Source organism: Cervus canadensis, chromosome 25, assembly GCF_019320065.1.
Source record: "Cervus canadensis isolate Bull #8, Minnesota chromosome 25, ASM1932006v1, whole genome shotgun sequence".
Taxonomy (NCBI): domain Eukaryota; kingdom Metazoa; phylum Chordata; class Mammalia; order Artiodactyla; family Cervidae; genus Cervus; species Cervus canadensis.
Window position 1 is genome coordinate 22,938,141 of NC_057410.1, and position 13,450 is coordinate 22,951,590.

The 13,450-nt window shown below is 41.5% G+C and overlaps 1 non-coding gene across 1 annotated transcript; it reads right to left on the minus strand.

Moving 5' to 3' along the window:
- Window positions 1–12,362: 12,362 nt before the first annotated feature.
- On the minus strand, window positions 12,363–12,470 carry LOC122427925. The gene has a single exon (XR_006265615.1). It is a non-coding gene; the product is annotated as a U6 spliceosomal RNA (small nuclear RNA).
- Window positions 12,471–13,450: the final 980 nt, after the last annotated feature.

Genomic DNA, 13,450 nt, shown 5'->3' on the forward strand with positions numbered 1-13,450 from the left:
TCCTTGCTGTCCAAGGGACTCTCAAGTCTTCTCCAGCACCATAGTTCAAAAGCATTAATTCTTCAGCACTCAGCCTTCTTTATGGTCCAATTCTTACATCCATACATGACTACTGAAAAAAACCATAGCTTTGACAATGAACTTTTGTTGGAAAAGTGATGTCTGCTTTTTAATACACTGTCTAGGTTTGTCATGGCTTGTCTTCCAAGGAGGAAGCGTCTTATGGCCTCATCACATCTTAATCACATCCTCAGAGATTCTGTCTCCAAATACAGCCTCATGGGCATTAAGGGCTTCAACATATGAATTTGGGGGGAGGGAGCACAAGCATTCAGACCACAATACCATCTTATTACCAATAGTTGCTAAGTGAATAGTCATCCACTCCCAGGCTAATGAGCACCTTGAACTCCCTTAAGCCCTGGTCCTCCCATCCCACCAATGTGGAGAAACTAAACATGGGTCCACTTTCTCTGCTCCTACACCTACCCTGCTGGGTCTTGCTGGGGAAAAAAAAGTACATAAATGTATAGACATACTGTTTTCTTCAATTTGAAAAATCTCTACATTTCCCTAGTTATATCTTTATCTTATTTTCCATGTAGGGGTCCAGAATATGCCACTTTTCAAAAAAATTATCTTGAGCTAAAGGTATTTGAGAATCAACAGATTCAGGAAGAGATATTTTTCTGAACTCTTGCTTATCTGCCCAAAAGCAGAGCCTCCCAAAAGAACTCAGTTGTCATAAATCCCTTTCCCTCAGACAAGATTGACTCCTAGCACTAGAGAAGAGAAATCGGTACCAAGATAAGAGATCACCTAAGCAGACATTGTCATAGAACTATTATATCTGCCATCTAGTCACCAAAGGGCCCATTTATCGTCCCCAAAAGTCTCCCCTCCTCCGTCTCCCCTTCCCCTATAAGATAGTATATAAGCTCCAAATTCTAATCACCTCTCTGAGTCATATATTTTTTTCTGTGAACTTCTCTGTGTGTGTGAATAAAAATCTGTCTTTTCTCTTGCTATTAGGTCTTTTGTCGGTTTAATTCATAAGAATCAGTGAATGAACCTAAGAGGGTAGAGGAAGTTTTTCCTCCCTTACAATCCCAATGAATATTTCAAATCTTCTCAACTTTCTTTAAGTTCTTCCCCAATCTGTCACTTTCCTATTTCACTTAGAAATTGAGATCTTCAGGAAAAGATTTCCTCAACTCCCTACCCAGTCCTCCAAATCTTGTTGTTGTTTTTTTTCTTTCTTTCCTCTCTTCTTTGAAGAGACAGCCCTCTATCCGCACCATGCAGCTCCATGCATTCACTGCCTGCGTCCCTCCCCCCTCCCTCCTTCCCCCTCCTCCTTTCTTTCCTCCCTCCCTTCCTTCTTCCCTCCTTCCCTTCCTTCCTTCTGTCTCATACCTTTGCTTTGCTATTTTTATGCCCTGTCTCAACTAGGTATTCATTCTCTCCTCTTCTGTTTTTTCCACTCCAGCATTTAAATACACCCACATCTTTTGAATTTCTTGATTCAAGGCTCTTGGTTCTGCATTCTCTCGGCATAGCTCAGGCTTTATCTTTTGTTCTCCTTCCCTCGCATCCAAACTTCTTGAAAGAGATGTCTGCACTTCCTTATCTCTTATGTATTCCTCAGCCCACTTCCATATGCCTTCCTCCTCCACTTAGCTACTTCTGCCAAGGTCACCTGTTTCTAAATCCGGTGAACATTCACGAGCTTTCTCTTCCTTGATCTCTCTGATGTATTTGGCTCTGCTGGAAACCATCTCCTTCTCCTCACTTGGCGTCAGTGATACCGTCCTTCTCTGCTCTGGCTCTTGCCTCTTGTCTTTTCTGGCTCTTGTTCTTCCAGCTACTCAGATATTGTTCTCTTCTCTTGCTAGATGCTCTCTGATCTGTTTCTTCTACTCCCACGGCTTGAACTACTAACTAAATGTGGACTCATCACCAAAATCTAAATCTCTGGCTCAGTTCTTTCTTCGGAGCTCCAAGCATCTTCATTCATCTTTGCACCAGACATTTCTGCTGTGATGCCCTACGGGCTACTCATATTCAACATGTCCAAAACAAAACTCATCTTCTTCTCCCTCAAATATATCCTCCATTTTGGAGATTGGCACCAGCCTTTACTATACCACCCACACTATAAATCAGGAAATAAGTCTGATGCTCTCTTCAATCTTCCTTCATCTAATCAGGCATCAGTCTTGTCAATCCTAGCATCTTAAAGTCTCCCAACTATAGCCCCTTCTCCATCTCCATCACCATATCTTAATTCAATCTTTATCATCTCTTCCTTGGGTTTTTCTTATAGTACCCTAATGAATCAGTTACTCCTTCCTCACTGCAGTCAGAAAGCTCTTTCTAAATTATGCAGGGGAAGAAAAATTGTCTTTACATTTCTTAGGTTCATATATTGCGAGTTAGACCAATAAAAGCAGATTAATAAGAAAAAAACAAACAGAAGTGTATCAACGTGTACATCATGCATATACATGGGAATTCTCAGTGATGAGTAACTCATGGGGTTGGTTAGAATTTGGGCTTATATCACTTCTTAACAGAAGAACTATAAATTTTTAGTGAAGTCACAAGACAAAGGAAAAGGACTTTGAGAACTATGGGAGAACTAATAGAAGATAAGGACTAGTTAACAAAGTTTGTTATGTAGATTCCTCTGATACTGTCTCTGGGCTAATAAGGGTTTAGAGTTGTCTCCAGTTATTTTAACTTCTGTCCTTCCTGGTAAAGGGGAGGGGGACACCTTCAGGAATTTATGTTCTGTTTTAGATAAATAGGAGGAAAGTAGAGAGCTTTTCTGGTATCTGCCTCTTCTCAATTGCCTTTAGCACAAAATAATCCTTATGCCAAAGTGGCATTTTGGGAGTGGCATATTCTGCTACCTGTCAGTACACATCTGTTCCTATCACTCAAGCTGCTGAAATCCACAGGTTGATCTTATATCTTTCAGAATAATGTTGAAATGACTTGGGCCTCTTCAGGATCCGACTTCTGCCTATCTTTCTAGAGTCCCCTTTGTAGAGTTCCTACCTCTCTACCCATCCTCTATTATGGTTCTGGCAAAACCAAACTCCTGGTACTGAAATATCAGATTCTCTCAAATCTCTTGGCTTTCACCCGTGCTACTCCCTCCAACTGAACTGGAATCCCCTTCCTCCCATTCCACTTCACCTCACAAACCAATGCTCCATCTCACAAACCCATGCTCCAAGGATTGTCATGGGGTATTACCTCCTTAGGAAAGCTTTTCTGGACTCAGTATGACCACTCTTCTTTGTTATTCTAACATACTTTGTGCATATCTTTATTATTACCCTTATGTGAGCTAGAAATGATTTGTCTAATTTCAATCAATGAAGTCCTGAAAACTACACTTCTTTAATGTCTCTAAAAACCTGTCCTGCTGAACCATATATTCTAACTTGCTTTCATTGTATGTGAGTGGAATGTGTTTCATTTGGGGCAGAAGTCTTACAAACCAGTATATAGTTTCTTCATGTGCCACAAGAAATGGGAATGTTCTAGATAGAATCTAGAACATCTTAGGTCCTGGGTGAAGACAACATGTAGTGGAACCACAACTGACTTAGAATGAGAATGCATACTTAGTATGAACTAAATTAAAGTGTTGATGATTTTATAAAACAAGTAAGTGGAAAAGTAAATAATACAAAACACTAGGCTGCCGAATGCTAAGGGTATTATTCTATGATGCTTTTTTTGCACTTCAGTTGTGTGTGTATGTACCAAGTCATGATTAAAAATTTGTTTATTTACTATGCATCAATTAAAAAATAATTTTTTTAAAAAAGCGCTGTCCTATGGGGGAAGATGGTTACATGTATATGTATGGCTGAGTCCCTTCACTGTTCACTTGAAACTACCACAACATTTTTCATTGGCCATGTGCATGCTGAATTGCTTCAGTAATGTCAAACTGTTTGCGACCCTATGGACTGTAGCCCGCCAAGCTCCTCTGTCCATGGGATTCTCCAGGCAAGAATACTGGAGTGGGTTGTTGTGCCCTCCTCCTAGGGGATCTTCCTGACCCAGGGATCAAACCAGTATCTCCTGCATTGCAGGCGGATTCTTTACCACTTAGCCCCTGGGGAAGCCCCTAATTAGCTATACCCCAAAGCAAAAGAAAAAGTTTAAAGCTTGAAAAAAAAAAAACCTGTCCTGCTTTTGCTATTGGTCCACTACAATGTCCTCTCTTGGTCCCCCTACTTCCATTCTCGTCTTCTCCACACCCAATCCATCTCAGCATCATTCCCATAAAGATCTTCTCTAGATGCAGATTAAATTAATATGCCTTCTCTGCTTCAAAGGAATCTTTAAAGGAGGGCTTAAATCAGAACTGGTTCAGAAAATGTTACTTTCACATATGAATGAATGAAGTCAAAGATGGCTTCATAGAAGTGAGATTTTTACTAAGTCATTTTAGGATTAATAGACTATAAATCAGAGGAAAATACCAGGGAGAATATTCTGGATGCCTCTTTAAGGACCCTGACTAGGCCATATTGGAATGCATTGTTGAGAGAGAATTGTGGGCATGAACACTGGAAAAATTGCCTGGAGGCAAACTAAGGAGAATTTTGAGCACAGTCCTAAAGGGTTGCACCATTAAATGTGTTTTATGCAAGACAAAATTAGGTTCTGCCTCTAATTTCCCTTCTTCAGACTAATACAGTTTAGGAAACTTAAATGGGAAGTGAAAGGAACTGTTTTTCATATTATTTTTAGGTGACAGTTTATATGGTTGATCTCAAAAGACTGACTGAAACCTCAAGGTCATAGTAATGCCACCTCACTCTCTGCCAGAAGAGAAGTCATGAAAACTGAGGGAGCAGCTCAAAATAATTCTAAGAACCGCAATTTTAATGTTCTGCTATGAAAATTACTGAGATATAGACTGACCTAGGAAACACTGTTTAAAAGATAACTATCAGTTACTTTCATCTTTACCCAGAAGCCAGTGCCTGTTTGAGTGCTTAATTTTTAAATGTATATCAGTACCATTATAAGATAATCATATTCTTATAGAAGAATCTAACCAATAAAAATAGGATATATTAGAGAGAATGTGTCATTATTTAAAAAGAAAAAAAAATGTTACAAAAATTTTGTCTCCAGAGAAACCAATATGCTGTTTAAGAGGTTGTTCCATCATGTCAAACCTTGGTTATCAGAGGCTTCAGGGAAGGATGCCTTTTGTGCCACAAAAATAAATCATTTGCATTAGGGAACATTTCCCCTCAATGGTACAGATCATCTGTGACTGGCTGTGATTTTTAATTTTTAAAGCCAGTGATTTTTAATTTTTAAAACTACTTTGAGGCTGGGAAAGATTGAGTTATTACAGATGCTGTTATTATTCTTAAAGGCTTTTAAAGCAATGAGCTGAGAATAGGAATGCCTGGATTAAAGTTTCAGACCTACAATGATGGAAGGACTTCCACTGGGTTATGTCAGTCAGTCAACAAATCCATCTTGTTCCTGAAAACAAACAAAACCCGAGTATAGTGTGCTAATGATCTACATATTTTGTAAACCAGGTTTACATAATAACTGTTTCTCAGGAACATATCAAATATTAGCTATCATGATTTTGAATGTGGATTGTGACAATATTGTGGGATATTTTATGATATCTAAAGGAATATTTGAGTTAGTGAAAAGGAGGTCGAGTGAAAGTGAGGCAGCACGTTCTGCCTCGCTCTGACGAGGCAGCAACTTTAGGAAACAGGAAAGGAGATCTCTACTGGTTGGATACCATTAAAGAAAGACAGGTGGTCAGCCATAAAAAAGAATGAAATAATACCATCTGCAGCAACATAGATGGACCTAGAGATTATCATACAAAGTGAAATAAGTCACAAAGGGAAAGACAAATACCATATGATACCACTTAAATGTGGAATCTAAAATATGACATAAGTAAACTTACCCATGAAACAGAAACAGACTCACAGACATAGAGAACAGACTTGTGGTTACCGAGAGACGGGGGGTGGTGGGGGAAAGATGGATTGGGAGTTTAGAATTCAGTTCAGTTTAGTTCAGTTCAGTCGCTCAGTCCTGTCCAACTCTTTGTGACCCCATGAACCGCAGCACATCAGGCCTCCCTGTCCATCACCAACTCCCCAAGTTCACCCAAACTCATGTCCACTGAGTCAGTGATGCCATCCAACCATCTCATCCTCTGTTGTCCCCTTCTCCTCCTGCCCTCAATCTTTTCCAGCATCAGGGTTCTTTTTAAATGAGTCAGCTCTTTGCATCAGGTGGCCAAAGTTTTGGCGTCTCAGCTTCAACATCAGTCCTTCCAAAGAACACCCAGGACTGATCTCCTTTAGGATAGACGCGGATGCAAACTATTATATACAGAATGGATAAACAAGGTCCTGCTGTATAACAGAAGAAATTATATTAAATATCCTGTAGTAAACCATAAGGGAAAAGAATATGAAAATATATACATACACATGTATGTGTAATTGAATCACTTTGCTGTAGAGCAGAGGCTAATAACATTGTATATCAACTATAGTTCAATAAAACAAATTATAAAAAAGAAAGACCAGTGATAGTAATGAGTTGAATTTAACATTAGAAATGGAGCTGAATGATAAAACACAATGTGTTTTCAGACTATAAATGGCATATGTTAGCAGAGTCCAAAAATGAGATTCTAAAGAATAGATTAGTCTAGGAGAGTAGTACTAAAGCTTTTCTAGACTAGAACCAAATTATTAAACATGTAGTGATTTAATTTAAAAAGAAAGAAGAAAAAGAGAGAAAAAGGAAGGAAGGGAGGGAGGGAGGGAGGGACATGGGAAGAAAAAGATGCTGCTTATATTTTCAGAAACACGTTTATTGGACACATTCAGTTGATTTTTATCCAGCTGTCAATAAACACTTTCTGGAAGTTTCCAGAAAATGAATTGAATATGAACATTTAAAACAATGAATAAATAAACTTCATCCATCCATGAGCATAAAGAAGGGCCTATGGGCCAAATGGATTCCATATCTGCTTTTTGGCACAGGAATCCAGGTGTTCCTAGACCTAGTTTGTGTCAGAATTGTTTCCCAACAGAAAAGCTAGGTTTATGATGAATACCTTCAATTTTCAAGAGGCTTCCTAGTGGCCAATAGTAGCATGTTTCCTGAGATGGCTACCTGGGACCAGTGAACACCCTGCTGCCTGTTCAGAAGGATTCAGACAAGCCCAGAAAGGGATTCATACTCAAAAGCGCCCGAATACAATGACAAGCATTCTTAGTTCTTTTGTTATAAAGAAAAAATAACGATGTGGCTAAGATACCTGGGGTACCCTGCAGCACATGGCTTTTGCACAAACCACAGGTGGAAAGAGGACCATGTGCTTTGGTTGAGGGATATAAAATCATATCCCCTCTCAGCTATGCGCAAGCTCTGTTACGTAGCCTCAGGCAAATTTTCCCATCTGAGAATGGGTCTTTTGATGCCTGCCTCACAGAGGAGGTGCACTTCTTTGCACTATCAGCAAGAACCTGGCACTGTGCCCAGTCACAGACCAGTCTCGGGTGCCTAGAGTCATTGTTCTTTTCAACTCAAAGGTGCTGCTACTCAGACTTTGATGACTGGCTGTTTTTAAAATGAAGCTAAGAATGATAGACTTTTTACCTAATATCTAGGGATATCTGGATGCCTGTTTGCTGCAAAACTTATGGTAATACCAAATTCAGAATACTAATAATGAATCAAAAAGGGTTGGCTTTACCCAAGAAACCAATTAAAGTACAGCCAAGGGCTTTGAAGCGAGACAAACAGGTTCGGATCTTAACTTCTTAGTTAATAGCCATATGGCCTTAGGTGAGTAATTCATTTCTTTCAATTTTCTCCTAGGTAAGATGGCTTCACAGTGCTTACTTCAGTGTGGTGTTGCCTAGATTAAATGAAATGTGTATGAGCGCTGGCTCTACCCTTGACCGGCTGGATGACCTTCGGCAAGTTTCTAAATTTCTGTGCTTCAGTCTGAGAGCAGGCCAGGGGCTTTCAAAGTAATCCCTAACTCAGAAGTCGTTAGGAGGATTACCTGGAAAACACTTAAAAAAGAGGCTGTGCTTTGGCGAGTGCTCACCAAATGTTAGCTATTCATTTCACATCATCATTGCTTATTCCTCAATGTTAGTATTAATAACCAGAAATTAAGTTGATGACATGGCGCAGACCTGAAAAAAGTGCTTTAACAATATAGAGTATAAAATGGCAAGAGAAGTAATCATCTCCCAAAAGCAGTGCGCTGGCCTCTGCTCTCTTGGTTTTAGCATTACACAAACTCTCAATGGAGCAGAAATAAGAGTCCAGGCAGAGAAGGAAGGAGGAGAGATTCTGGAAAACACTGATGGAGGAGGGGGCCACTGCGCAGGGGCGACCTACCCTGGGCAGCCACTGGCCCAGCCACCATCTTTGATCATCAAGGCCATCTTGTGTTTCAAGTTCACCAAGCACCTCCCATCCACCACCACGCAGTTGACCGTCCCTTGGAGTAGGCGGGTTTTCTGAGTGACCAAGCCTCGTGTTACCCACCCCACGCCTTTCAGGTTTCTCCTTTTGCCTGGTGTTCTCTGTGGTAAGGTAACTTTTTTCATACCAGGAATTAATGCAGAAAATACGTTGCCATGGGAGTTGCGGGAAGTTTCCACGTATGGACAAGGAGAAGAGTTAATTGGCCTGTTGGACCACATGACCCCCCCAGAGGTCATCTTTGACTGCACTCGGGAGTCACTGAGTAAATATAGCATCTCTGCTGGGTATCCACTAAAGTAGTCGGGATGCCTCTTGACGGAAGTAGGTTCAAAAAAATTTTTTTAAAAACCTGCTCCAAAGGTAGGAGACAGCTTATTAAATCTGTGTCGGGCTTACTGCCTGATCCCTTTTAAGCCCAGTCTGATTCTTTTCAGGCCCTTGACACACCACTAATTGGCATCACTCACCCGGTTAGCAGGTGCTGAGAGGAGACAGGCTTGCTTCCTGCTTCTCCTGTGCCCAGCAGGACATCGTTCTGTAAACACCAAACAGGATGCCTTAAATAAAAGGAAAATGTCTGAAATGGGACTTAGATGTAATATGGCCAAGCCTTTCTCGTGCTCTTTTGGGGGTGAAGAAGAAGGTCACAAACTGTGGGACAAAGTAGAAAGCGTGCCTCAGGGAAGCCAGTCGTTGTCAGCACCGTTTGCCTGGCCTGGCCTTTCCTCACCGCGGTGGGCAGCCTTACAGCGCCTTCCTGCATGTGCTTCATTCATTGAATATTTATTTGCAAATATTTATTTCTGCTATTCTTGGCACCAGGAACACAACTCCAAAAAAAAAAAAAAAACCTGCTAAAAATTCCTGCCCTCGTGGAACTCCATAGTAACAATCAAAATACAAGGGATGTCAGCTGGTGATGAAGGCAAGGCAGGAAAATAAAACAGGAAAGAGGGAGAGGGAGGGTGGGCTTGGGCAGTCCAGGGGATCTGATTTTAAATCAACTGGTCAGGCGGGAGGGGGGATCGGGATGGGGAACACATGTAAATCCATGGCTGATTCATGTCAATGTATGGCAAAAACCACTACAATATTGTAAAGTAATTAGCCTCCAACTAATAAAAATAAATGAAAATAAATAAATAAATAAATCAACTGGTCAGAGGCCTCGCTTAGGTGACATTTGAGTGAAGATCTGAAGGAGGCAAACAAAGCCAGTCAGGCAGGACTTGGGAAGAGAATTCCAAGCACAAAGTGGGAGCATTCTTGGTGAGCAGAGAGGCCAAAGAGAGGGTGCACAGAGTGAGGGTGGGAGAGAGACGTGGAAATGAGGCCAGAGAGCTGGCAGAGGGCGGGGAAGGCTGGAAGATCTTCCTGAGGATTCAGCCATGGCTCTGCAGTCACCTGTGGAACTTTTAAAACCAAGCAAATCCAAGTCTCCATAGATGGAGCCCAGGCCTGAGAGCGTTTTCCATGTCCCCACGTGTGCCTCCAGCAGTCAGGGCTTGAGCTACACTGAGTCCAGAGGAAGGACAGGAGCTGGCTTATGATTCAGAAGGGTCACAGTGGCCTGAAGTTTTAAGAACAGACAAGGCAGGAAGACAAGGTGGGAGTGGGGAGATGGGGGTGGGGTACGATAATGATCCAGTGAGGGTGCTGGGGTGAGGATGGGGTGCAGGTGATGAGAAGAGGTCAGATTCCTCCAGCTGTTTCTGAAGGTGGAGCCAAGGGCATTTTCCCCCTGATGGTATAAATATAGGGTAGGAGTCCCCAATCCCCAGAACCAGTTAGAAACCAGGCCCCACAACAGGAAGTAAGAAAGCAAAGCCTCATCTGCATTTACAGCCACTCCCCATCGCTGGCATTACCAAATTATCATAATATGATAATAATAGAAATAAAGTCACAATAAATGTAATGTGCTCGAATCATCCTGATATCATCCCCCATCCCCCACCCATGCGTTAGTTGCTCAGTCGTGTTCAACCCTTTGTGACCCCATGGACTGTAGCCTGCCAGACTCCTCTCTCCATGAGATTTCCCAGACAAGAATCCTGGATTGGGTTGCCATTTCCTCCTCCAGGGGAATCTTCCTGATCCAGGGATCAAACCCCAATCTCCTGCATTGCAGATAGATTCTTTACTATCTGAGCCACTTTACTTGGGGTCCATGGAAAAATTGTCTTCCACAAAACTGGTCTCTGGTGCCAAAAAGGTTGGGGAACACTGATTTATGATTTGAAAGCAAAGAGGAATCAAACATGACACCAAGTTTGGGGGCTGAGCAATTTGAAGGATGGGGTTGCCTTTGACTGAAATGAGAAAGACTATGGGAAGAATCACATTTATGCGACAACCCAGAAAGCATTTCTAGGTCAAATATAAACACATTGCATGGAAATGCCCATAGATAGTAAAGTGCTCCACACCTGGCACTTTCTAGGGGTCAAGAATGCCTTTAAGAGAGACAGAGTGGGGTGGGGCTGGAGGGCAAGTTTCCAAAGTAGAGTATCTTTAACGTGGTCTGGTAGCAAATAAAAACGCATGTTCTAAGCATTCTCCAAAAATAAATAGAGGCGATGAAAACATAGCCAGGAAAAATTTCCCATAAATGCCTCTGCCGCCATCTCCTCTAAATCTTTAGGACTCTGTGGGAAGAGGCTTCGTTGCCTGGCAGGAATCCTGGCAACGGCCCTAAATTCAAGAGATGTATGGGATGTTTGACACTGGTAGATGCCTCTCCTTTCTCCCCAAGTGTGTGGTACTGCAAACTGAACAGAAATAGAGAATACTCTCAGTGACAGATAACAGGGGAGTTAGTCAGCCACCTCAACACGATAGGCAGGCAATACTTAGTCAGTCATGTCTGACTCCTTTCGACCCCATGAACTGGAGCCCACCAGGCTCCTCTGCCCGTGGAATTTTCCAGGCAACAATACTAAAGTGGGTTGCCATTTCCTACTCCAGGGGCTCTTCCCAACCAAGGGATCAAACTCTAGTCTCTCGAGTCTCCTGACTGTCAGGTGGGTTTCTGGGAAACTAGAACATTCAGGTATAACCTAAATCAAATCCCTTATGATTATACAGTGGAAGTGAGAAATAGATTTAAGGGACTAGATCTGATAGACAGAGTGCCTGATGAACTATGGACGGAGGTTCGTGACATTGTATAGGAGACAGGGAACAAGACCATCCCCAAGAAAAAGAAATGCAGAAAAACAAAATGGCTGTCTGAGGAGGCCTTATAAATAGCTGTGAAAAGAAGAGAAGAGAAAAGCAAAGAAGAAAAGGAAAGATATACCCATTTGAATGCAGAGTTCCAAAGAATAGCAAGAAGAGATAAGAAAGCCTTCTTCAGCGATCAATGCAAAGAAAAGGAAGAAAACAATAGAATGGGAAAGACTAGAGATCTCTCAAGAAAATTAGAGATACCAAGGGAACATTCCTTGCAAAGATAGGCTCGATAAAGGACAGAAATGGTATGGACCTAACAGAAGCAGAAGATATTAAGAAGAGGTGGCAAGAATACACAGAAGAACTGTACAAAAAAGATCTTCATGGCTCAGATAATCATGATGGTGTGATCACTCACCTAGAGCCAGACATCTTGGAATGTGAAGTCAAGTGGGCCTTAGGAAGCATCACTATGAACAAAGCTAGTGGAGGTGACGGAATTCCAGATGAGCTATTTCAAATCCTAAAAGAGGATGGTGTGAAAGTGCTGCACTCAATATGCCAACAAATTTGGAAAACTCAGCAGTGGCCACAGGACTGGAAAAGGTCAGTTTTCTTTTTTTTTTTTTTTCTTTTTTTTTTATTATATGGAACGCTTCACGAACTTGCGTTGTCATCCTTGCACAGGGGCCATGCTAATCTTCTCTGTATCGTTCCAATTCCAGTATATGTGCCGCCGAAGCGAGCACGAAAAGGTCAGTTTTCATTCCAATTCCTAAGAAAGGCAATGCCAAAGAATGCTCAAACTACCGCACAATTGCATTCATCTCACACATTAGCCAAATAATGCTCAAAATTCTCCAAGCCAGACTTCAGCAATACGTGAACGGTGAACTTCCAGATGTTCAAGCTGGTTTTAGAAAAGGCAGAGGAACCAGAGATCAAATTGCCAACATCCACTGGATCATCGAAAAAACAAGAGAGTTCCAGAAAAACATCTATTTCTGCTTTTTTTTTTTTTCTATTTCTGCTTTATTGACTATGCCAAAGCCTATGACTGTGTGGATCACAACAAACTGTGGAAAATTGTGAAAGAGATGGGAATACCAGACCACCTGACCTGCCTCCTGAGAAATCTGTATACAGGTCAGGAAGCAACAGTTAGAACCAGACATGGAACAACAGACTGGTTGCAAATTGGGAACGAAGTACATCAAGGTTGGATATTGTCACCCTCCTTATTTAACTTATATGCAGAGTACATCATGAGAAATGCTGGGCTGGAGGAAGCACAGGCTGGAATAAAGACTGCCAGGCATAATATCAATAAACTCAGATATGCAGATGACACCACCCTTATGGCAGAAAGTAGAGAAGAACTAAAGAGCCTCTTGATGAAAGTGAAATAGGAGAGTGAAAAGGTTGGCTTAAAGCTCAACATTCAGAAAACTAGATCATGGCATCTGGTCCTATCACTTAATGGCAAATTGACAGGGAAACAGTGGAAACAGTGGCTGACTTTATTTTTGGGGGCTCCAAAATCACTGCAGATGGTGATTGCAGCCATGAAATTAAAAGATGCTTACTCCTTGGAAGGAAAGTGATGACCAACTAGATAGCATATTAAAAAGCAGAGACATAACTTTGTCAACAAAGTTCCATCTAGTCAAGGCTATGGTTTTTCCAATAGTCATGTATGGATGTTAGAGTTGGACTATAAGGAAAGCTG